Source organism: Saccopteryx leptura, unplaced genomic scaffold (genome assembly GCF_036850995.1).
Source record: "Saccopteryx leptura isolate mSacLep1 unplaced genomic scaffold, mSacLep1_pri_phased_curated manual_scaffold_53, whole genome shotgun sequence".
Classification (NCBI taxonomy): Eukaryota; Metazoa; Chordata; class Mammalia; order Chiroptera; family Emballonuridae; genus Saccopteryx; species Saccopteryx leptura.
In genome coordinates, this window is record NW_027095735.1 from 25,335 (window position 1) to 38,800 (window position 13,466).

Consider the following 13,466-nt stretch of genomic DNA (forward strand, 5'->3'; position numbering starts at 1 on the left):
CAAAATACTAATTTGAAAAAAATATATGCCAGGAGAAGACAAGATGGTGCTAGAGTAGGCAGACGTACCAACATCCACCTCCAGAACCAAAGTGGATTACAAACTAATTTTAAGAACCATCATCTGGAAAAACCAACTTTGGACTAAACTAAGAGGACTCTTCAACCAAGGAACACTGAAGAAGCCACACTGAGACTGGTAAAAAAAGCAGAAATGCGGAGAGGGCTTCCCAGCTCCCTGGAGCGAACAGCAGCCAGGAGAGACTCGCGCGGCGGGAAGTGAATTTAGCAGAGAGGAGAGGGTCCTGAGTCCCAGGAACAAAGCCCCAGCCTGCAGCCCCAGAGCCTAGAAGACGTGTATGGACAGTATTTAGCTGGAAACAAGTCAGGATACTGTTTGTGAGAAAGAGACTGATTTCTCAGACGCAGGATTCTTCTTAAAGGAACCATGCAGAACACCTCTCTCACAACCACTCACTCGGGGCTCCGGGGGATGGGGAGAGAGAAGAGTACTGGTGTAGCAGGAAGAGAGTGTAATCTAGGAGGCACAGGGAGAAACATTTTGGGAGACAGCCACCCTAAACCCCCGGGGATGAGTCACTCCCCATATCTGAAGTGGATATTTCCCCGGAAACAGCAATACCAGCAAAGGGAAGCAGGACATCAGCCAAACAAGCTCTCCCACGGCACTCAGAGCAGAGTCACTTAGAAGGAGGGAGCTTTCAGGACTGCAGTAGTGAATGTTAGGGTCTGAGCTGCAGCGCCCCCACCCACACGGCTGAGGGCTCACTGGAGGGCGGGCAGCGGCGGAAAATGAAAGCGCATTTCTGTCAGCAAGGGCAGAAGCCAACTGGCCACCACTGAGGCCCAGCTGTGAGCTCAGTCTTGCCCAGCTGGGGAGGAGAGGGCATGCAAAAGTGGTCAAGCCCAGCTGTGGGCCTTCAGTAATCCAGCCTGCAGGGGAAGGGCGGGAACCCCAGAAGGGGTGGAGACCAGCCCTTGAGCAAGGGTGCAGGAGCACAGCCTTGCCCCACCTGGGAACCGAGGCTTGTGGCCTGACTTGGGAGCTGGCTCCTCCCACTGGGGTGGAGCCAAAAACCCAGAACAGGCAGAGTCCTGCTACTGAGCATGGGCACGCAGTCCCGCCTGGCCTGTGGAGCCAAGGTTTGCAGCTGTCCCACAAGTGGGCTGCTCCTGCAAGGGCAGGGTGAAAGCCCGGAAACAGGCAGAGACCCGCAGCTGAGCAAAGGTGCTCGCCACTGCCCTCAGGGCCGAGCATAACGCCACGGGGGAGGGCAAAGGCCAAGGCCACCAAGGCTTGTACACCCGAGCACTTGATCACAGCTACTCCTATGAAGGAGAGGTGGAAACCACAGCAACAACCCCAGTGGGTAGGCACCAGCAACACCCATACCCAAACACCCTAGGCAGCAACAGCAGAGGGGGTGGTGGGCCTGCAGACAGACTATACCTAGGGAACAGAGGCCACACCTAGTGGACTCCAGTGGCCAAAACCTTCCGTTACACAGAGAAAATGAGAAGACAGAGAAATGCAACACAAATGAATCAAGAGAAATCCCCAGAAAAGGACCTAAATGAATCAGATATAACCAAATTACCAGATGCAGAGTTTAAAATAACGATTGTTAGGATGCTCAAAGATATTAGAACAACAATAGATGGTCATTATGAACACCTAAATAAGGAGATAGCAATTATAAAAAAGGACATTGAAATAATAAAAAAGAATCAGTCAGAAATGACAAATACAATATCAGAAATGAAGAACACAATGGAAGAAATTAAAAGCAGAATGAATGAAGCTGAGAATCAAATCAGTGAGTTAGAGGACAAGATAAATAAAGGCATGGAAGCAGAGCAGAAAAAAGAAAAGAGACTCAAAAAGTCTGAGGAAACTCTAAGAGAGCTCTGTGACAACATGGAGAGAAATAACATCTGCATCATAGGGGTTCCTGAGGAAGAAGAGAAAGAACAAGGGATAGAGACTTTGTTCAAGCATATCATAGCTGAAAACTTCCCTCAATTAAGGCAGGAAAACATCTCACATGTTCAGGAAGCACAGAGAACTCCATTAAAGAGAAACCCAAAGAAATCAACACCAAGACACATCATAATTAAAATACCAAAGCTAAGTGATAAAGAGAAAATATTAAAAGCAGCTAGAGAAAAAAAGACTATCACCTACAAAGGAGCCCCCATAAGGATGACTTCTGAATTCTGAATAGCAACACTTGAGGTCAGAAAGGAATGGCAAGAAATATCCAAAGTAATGCAGAACAAGAGCCTACAACCAAGACTACTTTATCCAGCAAGGCTATCATTTAAAATTGAAGGAGAAATAAAAAGCTTTTCAGAAAAAAAAACTGAAGGAATTCACTACAACCAAACCAAGGCTGCAAGAAATGCTAAGGGGCCTGTTGTAAACAGATCAAAGGAGAAAAAGAATATAGCAAAAGAGGAATACAGTTTTAAAGAATAAAATGGCAATAAACAATTACATATCAATAATAACCTTAAATGTAAATGGATTAAATGATCAGATCAAAAGACATAGGGTAGCTGCATGGATAAAAAAACAGGACCCATACATATGCTGTCTACAAGAGACACACCTTAAAATAAAAGATGCACATAGACTGAAGATAAAAGGATGGAAAAAAAAATTTCACGCAAATGGAAATGAAAAAAAAACTGGGGTAGCAATACTTATATTAGACAAAATGGACTTTAAAACAAAGACTATAGTTAGAGATAAAGAAGGTTACTACATAATGATAAAGGGAGAAATCCAACAGGAAGATATAACTATTATAAAATATCTACGCACCTAATATAGGAGCACCTAAATATATAAAGCAGACTTTGATGGATTTAAAGGGCAAGATCAACAGCAATACTATAATAGTAGGGGATTTCAATACCCCACTAACATCACTAGATAGATCCTCAAGAAAGAAAATTAACAAAGAAACAGCAGACTTAAAGGACATACTAGATCAACTGGATTTAATAAAGATCTTCAGAACCTTTCACCCTAAAACAGCAGAAAATACATTCTTTTCAAGTGGTCATGGTACATTCTCTAGAATAGACCACATGTTAGGGCACAAAAGCGGTCTCAATAAATTTAAGAAGATTGAAATCATATCGAGCACTTTCTCTGATCACAATGGCATGAAACTAGAAATCAACTACAACAGAAAAACTGAAAAATACTCAAACACTTGGAAACTAAATAGCATGTTATTAAATAACGAATGGGTAAACAATGAGATCAAAGAAAAAATTAAGCCCTGGCCGGTTGGCTCAGTGGTAGAGCGTTGGCCTGGCATGCAGGATTCCCGGGTTCGATTCCTGGCCAGGGCACACAAGAGAAGCACCCATCTGCTTCCCCACCCCTCCCTCTCTCCTTCCTCTCTGTCTCTCTCTTCCCTTCCCACAGCCAAGGCTCCATTGGAGCAAAGTTTGCCCAGGCACTGAGGATGGCTCTGTGGCCTCTGCCTCAGGCACTAGAATGGCTCTGGTAGCAACAGAGCGATGCCCCAGATGGGCAGAGCATCGCCCCCTGGTGAGCATGCCAGGTGGACCCTGGTTGGGCGCATGTGGGAGTCTGTCTACCTCCCCATTTCCAACTTCAGGAAAATACAAAAAGAAAAAAAAAAAAAAAGAAGAAGAAATTAAAAAATTCCTAGAAATGAATGATAATGAGCATACATCAACTCAAAATTTATGGGACACAGCAAAAGCAGAACTGAGAGGGAAGTTCATAGCATTACAGGCATAGCTCAAGAAGCTAGAAAAAGCTCAAATAAACAACTTGACCCTACATCTAAAATAACTAGAAAAAGAACAGCAAGTAAAGCCCAGAACTAGTAGAAGAAAGGCAAGAATAAAGATCAGAGCAGAAATAAATGACATAGAGGCTAAAGAAACAATACAGAGGATCAATGAAACCAGGAGCTGGTTCTTTGAAAAGGTAAACAAGATTGATGAACCTTTAACCAGACTCAACAAGAAAAAAAGAGAGAGGACTCAAATAAATAAAATTAGAAACGAGAGTGGAGAAATGACAACTGACACAACAGAAATACAAAATATTGTAAGAAAATACTATGAAGAACTGTACACCAAAAAACTAGACAACCTAGATGAAATGGACAAATTCCTTGAAACATATAATCTTCCAAAAATTAATCTGGAAGAATCAGAAAACCTAAACAGACCAATTACAACAAATGAGATCAAAACAGTTATCAAAAAACTCCCAAAAAAGGTAAGTCCTGGGCCTGATGGCTTCACAAGTGAATTCTACCAAATATTCAAAGAAGAATTAACTCCTATCCTTCTCAAGCTATTTCAAAAAATTCAAGAGGAAGGAAGACTTCCAAGCTCCTTTTATGAGGTGAGCATAATTATGATTCCAAAACCAGGCAAAGACAACACAAAGAAAGAAAATTATAGGCCAATATCCCTGATGAATTTAGATGCTAAAATCCTCAACAAAATATTAGCAAACCAGATCCAGCAATATATGAAAAAAATCATACACCATGATCAAGTGGGATTTATTCTGGGGAGGCAAGGTTGGTACAATATTCGCAAATCAATCAATGTGATTCATCATATAAACAAAAAGAAGGAGAAAAACCACATGATAATTTCAATAGATGCAGGAAAAGCACTTGATAAAATCCAGCATCCATTCATGATCAAAACTCTCAGCAAAGTGGGAATTCAGGGAACATACCTCAACATGATAAAGGCCATCTATGACAAACCCACAGCCAACATCATACTCAATGGGCAAAAATTAAAAGCAATCCCCTTAACATCAGGAACAAGGCAGGGGTGCCCCCTTTCACCACTCTTTTTTTTTTTTTTTGTATTTTTCTGAAGCTGGAAACAGGGAGAGACAGTCAGACAGACTCCCGCATGCGCCCGACCAGGATCCACCCGGCACGCCCACCAGGGGCAATGCTCTGCCCACCAGGGGGTGATGCTCTGCCCCTCTGGGGCATCACTCTGCCACGACCAGAGCCACTCTAGCGCCTGGGGCAAAGGCCAAGGAGCCATCCCCAGCGCCCGGGCCATCTTTGCTCTAATGGAGCCTTGGCTGCGGGATGGGAAGAGAGAGACAGAGAGGAAGGAGGGGGTGGGGGTGGAGAAGCAAATGGGTGCTTCTCCTATGTGCCCTGGCCGGGAATCAAACCTGGGTCCCCTGCACACCAGGCCGATGCTCTACCGCTGAGCCAACCGGCCAGGGCCCCTTTCACCACTCTTATTCAACATAGTTCTGGAAGTCCTAGTCACAGCAATCAGACAAGAAAAAGAAATAAGCCTGACCAGGTGGTGGCACAGTGGATAGAGCGTCGGACTGGAACCCAGGTTCGAAACCCCGAGGTTGCCAGCTTGAGCGTGGACTCATCTGGCTTGAGCAAAAAGCTCGCCAGCTTGGACCCAAGGTTGCTGCCTCAAGCAAGGGGTTACTTGGTCTGCTGATGGCCTGTGGTCAAGGCACATATGAGAAAGCAATCACAACAAAAAACTGATGATTGATACTTCTCATCTCTCTCCGTTCCTGTCTGTCTGTCCCTATCTATCCCTCTCTCTGACTCTCTCTCTGTCCTTGTAAAAATAAATTAATTAATTAAAAAAAGATTTAAAAAGAAAATGAAATAAAGGCATCCAAATTGGAAAAGAAGAAGTAAAACTATAATTATTTGCAGATGACATGATATTGTATATAGAAAACCCTAAAGTCACAGTAAAAAAAACTACTAGACCTGATAAATGAATTCAGCAAGGTGGCAGGATATAAAATTAATACTCAGAAATCAAAGGCATTTTTATACACTAACAATGAACTGTCAGAAAAAGAAATTAAGGAATCAATTCCCTTTACCATTGCAACCAAAAAAATAAAGTATCTAGGAATAAATTTAACCAGGGAGATTAAAGACTTGTACATGGAAAATTATAAAACATTGATAAAAGAAATCAGGGAAGATACAAACAAGTGGAAGCATATACCGTGCTCATGGTTAGGAAGAATAAACATCATTAAAATGTCTATATTACCCAAAGCAATTTATAAATTTAATGAATACCGATTAAAATACCAATGACTTACTTCAAAGATATAGAACACATATTCCAAAAATTTATATGGAATCAAAAGAGAACACGAATAGCCTCAGCAATCTTGAAAAGGAAGAATAAAGTGGGAGGTATCACACTTCCGGATATCAAGTTATATTATAAGGTCATTGTACTCAAAACAGCCTGGTACTGGCATAAGAACAGGCATATAGATCAATGGAACAGAACTGAGAACTCAGAAATAAACCCACACTTTTTTGGACAACTGATATTTGACAAAGGAGGTAAGAGCATACATTGGAGTAAAGACAGCTTCTTCAACAAATGGTGTTGGGAAAATTGGACAGCTACCTGCAAAAAAATGAAACTAGACTACCAACTTACACCATTCACAAAAATAAACTCAAAATGGATAAAAGACTTAAATGTAAGCCGTGAAACCATAAGCATCTTAGAAGAAAACATAGGCAGTAAGCTCTCTGACATCTCTCGCAGCAATATGTTTGCCAATTTGTCTCCACAGGCAAGTGAAATAAAAGACAGGATAAACAAATGGGACTTTATCAAACTAAAAAGCTTCTGCACAGCTAAAGACAGTAAGAACAGAATAAAAAGACAAACTAGAGAAATGGGAGAACATATTTGACAATACATCTGATAAGGGGTTAATAACCAAAATTTATAAAGAACTTGTAAAACTCAACACCAGGAAGACAAACAATCCAATCCAAAAATGGGAAAAAGAAATGAATAGACACTTCTCCAAAGAGGACATACAGATGGCCAATAGGCATATGAAAAAATGCTCAACATCACTAATCATTACAGAAATGCAAATTATATAAAACCACAATGAAGTATCACCTCACACCAGTCAGAATGGCGCTCATCAACAAAACAACACAGAATAAGTGCTGGCAAGGATGTGGAGAAAAGGGAACCCTCCTGCACTGCTGGTGGGAATTCAGACTGGTGCAGCCACTGTGGAAAACAGTATGGAGATTCCTCAAGATATTAAAAAGCAAACTGCCTTTTGACCCAGCTATACTACTGTTATATATATACCCCAAGAACACCATAGCACTATTTAAAAAGAAGAAATGCACCCCCATGTTTATGGCAGCATTGTTCACAATAGCGAAGATCTGAAAACAGCCCAAGTGTCCGTCAGTGGACAAGTGGATTAAAAAGCTTTGGTATATACATACTATGGAATACTACTCAGCCATAAGAAATGATGACATCGGATCATTTACAACAACATGGATGGACCTTGATAACATTATACTGAGCAAAATAAGGAAATCAGAAAAAAACTAAAAACTATATGATTCAGTACATAGGTGGGACATAAAAATGAGACTCAGAGACATGGACAAGAGTGTGGGGGTTACAGGGTGGGGGGGAGGAGATGAAGGAGGTTGGAGGAGGGGAGGGGCACAAAGAAAACCAGTTAGAAGGTGACAGAAGACAATTGGACTTTGGGTGATGGGAATGCAGCATAATCAAATGTCAAAATAACCTAGAGATGTTTTCTCTGAACATATGTACCCTGATTTATCAATGTCACCTCATTAAAATTAATAAAAAAAAAAGAATTTGTCTCACGGCTAATTCAGGCAGTTAGAAGAATAGTATAAGGATGCTAATTCTGCTTCTCAGGCCACATCCTACAAAAGGGGCCCCAAGAAAATTGGTGATTTGGCTCCTCTGATTTTGACAATTGGATTAAAAAAATAGGCCAGGAACACCCTGAAATGGAACTAACAATACAAGGTCATAAATTTAAAGGACTTTTAGATACTGGAGCTGATGTATCTGTTATTGCTAAGCTACATTGGCCTCCTTCCTGGCCCACTTATGCAGCAGCCACAGAATTACAAGGTATAGGGCAGAGTAAATTCCCTCAACAAAGTTCTAGTTTTTTACATTGGGAATATTAAGAAGGTCATTCTGGATTTTTTCAACCTTATGTGCTCCCTGGATGGCCAGTTAATTTGTGAGGTAGAGATGTTTTGAAAAATATGAGAGCATTGCTTGTCAGTCCTAATGGTCTAGTCAGTACTCAGATGCTTGATCGGGGATTTTTGCCCACTAAGGGACTAGGGAAAGAACAGCGAGGAATTCTCACCCCCATAGAAGTGGCATCCAATACCAGAAGGTGTGGATTAGGATAGCAAAATTTAGCATAGGGGCCTTGGTAGCTCCTGCTACCCCAATAATGCATGTGCAGATCCAATTACTTGGAAATCAGATAATCCTGTATGGGTAGACCAATGGCCCCTTTCTCAGGAGAAACTTAGGGCAGCTGCTCAATTGGTACAAGAGCAGCTACAGCTTGGGCACATTGAACCATCTAACAACAGCCCATGGAATACACTTCCATATTTTGATCTTGTCGCCTCCTGGATCATCAAGGGGCATAGGTGACCCTTACAGCTTATAGGTTTTGAGCCTCAAAATTATTGTTATTCCTTTTTTCAAAGGATTAACAACAATGGCTCTGGGAAACTTCCACTAAATGGCAAATCGCTTTTGCAAATCAATGGGCAACTTTATACTGAAACAGTCAACTTAAAATCAGCTCAAAGACTAGAATTATATGCCATTATCATGGCTTTTCAGCATTTGCCATATTCCTCCTTTAATCTATATACAGACAGCAAATATTTACTTATGGTTGTTTTCACTATAAAGACTGCTGTCTTAGGGACAACTGCTGATGAACTATTTCAGCAGTTCTTCCTTCTTCAAAGACTTGTATGTCAACATAGAGCTCCATGTTTTATAGGACATACTCGAGCTCACTCCATGCTCCCTGGAGCTTTAGCACAAGGGAATTCCCTTGTCAATCAAGTTACCCAAAAGAAAATTATTTGGAGCAACCAAGACAGATCGAGCAATTCAGTCTCATACTATTCATCACCAGAACGCTGCAGCCCTGTGTAAATAGTTTCAACTTTCTTGAGAAGCAGCATGGCAGATTGGTAAATTGTGTCCAAGGGGTCCTATACTACAATCTGTCCCTTCATTTGGAGTTAACCCTCAAGGACTCCTACCAGGACAACTTTGGCAAATGGATGTTACTCATATACCTTCATTTGGCAAACAGTCCTATGTCCACGTTACAGTGGATATCTATTCTGGATTTATAGTAGCCTCTGTCAGAACAGGAGAGGCTGCTAAGCATGTTATAGCTCATTGTCTGTACGCATTTTTCCATTATTGAATTTCCTAAACTGGTTAAACTGACAATGCTCCTGCATATGTAGCAAAAGCATTTACTGTATTTTGTCAAACCTTTCGAATTATGGCTATGTCTTACAATCTTTAAAGTCAAGGTATTATTAAAGTGTACTCAGCAAATATTTTAAGGTCAATTTAAAAAAATTTAAAAGGGGGGAGTCATATCCTAGAATTCCTATGGGTCTATCATATCATGCTTTTTACTTAAAAAATTTTAAATTTCTTTTGAATGCTGATGAACAGGAGACGCCGAATCTTTTTCTCCTGCAAACTTCTACCTTCTTTTATTTGATCCAGCTAATAACACTGTTTTGTCTTTTTCTAAATAGCTCCAGATATACAGAAAAGGTTTATATAGGCGGATGGGGATCCTCAAACCCCTCAGCAAGATCTTCTGAGCATGGCTTTTAAGGTACCAAGAGACAGAAAAAGCCCAATAGAGATCAGGTGAACTACCAGCTTTTAGGATACACCCTTAAAGGCTCCAATGCCTCAAAGGGGTCTCATAGAATTCCATCTGGGTCCTGCTTCAATAGTGAATAGGAAGGTCATTGAGCTAAAGCCTGCCAGGCTTACATGCCTTTGCTGTGAGGAAAAAGGGACACTGGAAGGTAGGCTTCCCTCTTGCTTCTCTAAGGGAGGGTTCAATCTCTTCCATCCCTGCTCCAGCCACCTATGACCTAATCTTGCTCAGAATGCTGGGGTTTGCCACTGAAGGCTGGAGGTGCCCAGGGCCGTCGGCTCCATCTACGACACTGTGGACGAGCCTAGGGTATTTCTTCCAAGAAGCAGGTAAACTGATCTCATTTGCACAAGGGCCACTTAACTATGTTTTGCCTGAATAGTCAGTTTTTTTATTCTTCCCTCAAAGATCTCTGTTGTGGGTGTTGATAGTCCTATTTTCTGTTGCTTTGTTTAATATATAGTGTTTCCTTTATTCCTCCTACCTCAATGTCCCACTCATATTTCAGGCTGGGACCTATTCCTAATTTAGAGCTCTCTTTCCCTCTTTTTCCATCTTCTATTATGAATTTACCTTTGCCATCTAGCTTAGTGTATCCCAAGGTTCTCTTTACCACACCACAGTCACAGAGCTCCAGGGAAAAGCAACCTGGTCTCATCTCTCCAGGCAGAGGAGAACAGAAGCTCCATCTCCACACATGCTGCAGATGGCTTTTCCAGTCTACCTGAATCATTACCAGCTAAAAGCAGTGGTCATTGGGACTTGGACGTGAGCTGCAAAGTATAGAATTGTGACAACAATTCCAGTGCCATGCAGACTTTTCCTGGATGTGGACTTTTCCTGGACTCCTGCTCCTTGTGACAGCTCCTAACAGACTAAACTAGGGTTGGGTTGCATTTTTCAGGGATTTGGCATGGTGTTGGGGCCAACTTGAACTTGGTGAACATGTTAAGGACACTACTCTTTTATGGATTCTTGCTGTATTGGCCAAGAGTTTGCTTAAGGGCTTTAACCACTGTAAAAAAAATAGAAGACTGGATAAAGAAGATGTGGCACATATACACTATGGTATACTACTCAGCCATAAGAAATGATGACATCGGATCATTTACAACAAAATGGTGGGATCTTAATAACATTATACGGAGTGAAATAAGTAAAGCAGAAAAAACCAAGAACTGCATGATTCCATACATTGGTGGGACATAAAAACGAGACTAAGAGACATGGACAAGAGTGTGGTGGTTATGGGGGGGGGAGAAAGGAGGGAGAGGAGGAGGGGGAGGGGCACAAAGAAAACTAGATAGAAGGTGACGTAGGACAATCTGACTTTGGGTGATGGGTATGCAACATAATTGAATGACAAGATAACCTGGACATGTTTTCTTTGTATATATGTACCCTGATTTATTGATGTCACCCCATTAAAATAAAAAAAAATTAAAAAATTAAAAAAATATATGCACTCCTATGTTCATTGCAGGATTAAATAGAAGCAACCTAAGTGACTATCAATAGAGGATTGGATAAAGAAGACATAGTACATATATCCAAAGCAATTTTACTTGGCTACAGAAAAGAATGACATCTTATCATTTGCTACAGCATGGACGAACTTAGAGGGTATTATGTTCAGTGAAATAAGTCAGACACAGAGACAGAAATATCCAGAATATTTTTCAACTTAAAAAACACCCTAATTTGAGGAATCCAATGAACAATGTGAACTGAGGAATGGAATTGAGACAGAGGAGGGATCAAAGGGACCAGAGGAAAAGAGGACAGAGGGAAAGGGGATGAAAGGATGGGATAAACCTGAAGGGAAGGGGGGACGTTATCAGGAGGGGGGCAAGGGAGATGTTGAGCGGAATAGGGGGGAGGGGGGATGCATTCAGGGTAACACTAGAATCTATGTAAACACCATAAATTAAAAGCAATAATAAAAACAAAACAAAACAAAACAAAAAAACACCCTAGAAATAAGCCAGTACAATTTCAGCACTTATGTGCTTTCTGTTTTCAGTTTATAGAAATTTTAAGGGTTAAGAAAATTATGGATAAAGAGGCAGTTCAGCTGGCCTTGGTGATGGGTTATATGTATGTGTTTGAACTTTTATATATGAATATATGTATGAATATTTTTATTTATCATCAATTAACTAACATTAAACTCATGATACACTTAACTAAGAATTATCTACAGAAAACTTCTCTAGGATGCACTCTTGCATTAAGCTACAGGTACTAAATAAACTTTTAAATTTCTTTTGGAGCAAGGTAGAATTCAAATTTAAAAAACATTAAAAACTATTTCCTCCATGAAGTCTTTAAATTCTCCCCTGTACAAGCATGCTAATTAACGTGTAATCTTATTAAGACTTGGGATACACTATCTGCATGTTGCATTGTGTGTTCATCCCCCCCTCAAGTCTCCCTCCATCACCATTCATCCCCTTTACCTGCTTCTACCTTCCCCACCCTTCTTCCCCTCTAGTAATCACCATGCTGTTTGTGTTCATAAGTTATTTTTTCTTAATCCCTTCACCTTTTTCACCCAGCCCCCAATCCCTTCCCCTCTGACAGCTGTCAGTCTGTGCTCTGTATCTATAAGTATGTTTCTATTTTGTTTGTTAGTTTACTTTGTTGGTAAGATTTCACATATAAGTGAAGACATAGGTAATTTTATTAACCAGTGTCACTCCAATAGCTTCAATAAAAAACACTGGGATACATACATATATGCAAAAATTGTTTGGAGTCTAGAGGGAGAAAGAAGTAGAATTAAAGCTTCTACTACTTTCTCTGGTTAAGGCAAGGCTATCTAAAACAATTAATAAGTATACCACTATTTATCTAGCCATGTTAGATACAATGAAGTATTTAAGGATATGTAAAAATGGTTATCAAATGTAAAAAAAGTATGTGAAAAATGGAGATTAACTACAGATTTTGTAGAAGGTTGGGACAGTATGATGGTCTTCAAAATGGAAAAATGAGTTATATTTATTAAAAACCTTCTGTTATAAGATTGCTGACCAGCCGATATATCTTTTTTTTTTTTTTTTAAGTGAGAGGAGGGGAGATAGACAGACTACTACATGCGCCTCGACTGGGATCCCCTGGTAACCCCTGTCTGAGGCCGATGCTCGAATCAACCAAGCTATCCTCAGCACTCAGGACTGACGCTTGAACCAACTGAGCCACTGGCTGCAGGAGCAGAAGAGGGAGAGAAGGGGAAGAGGGAGGGGAAGAGAAGCAGATGGTCGCTTCTCAGTGTGCCCTGATGGGAATTGAACCTGGAATGCCTACATGCCTGGCTGACACTCTATCCAGTGAACCAACCAGCCAGGGCTGCAAATATCTTTAAAATTTTTTAAAAACTTTATTGATTTTAGAGGGAGGAGAGAGAAACATCAATTTGTTGTTCCACTTATTGATGCATTCACTGTTTTATCTTTTCTAAAGATTTTATTTTTGATTTTACAGAGGGAGATGAAGTAGGGAGCAAGAAGTATCAATTCATAGTTGCTTTATTTTAGTTGTTTGTTACAATTTCTTTTACGGTTCGGACTCGCAAGGAATAAGGCACGTCAGATGAAAGTACATAGTACGAGCAGAGGGCTGAAACTCAGAGGCGG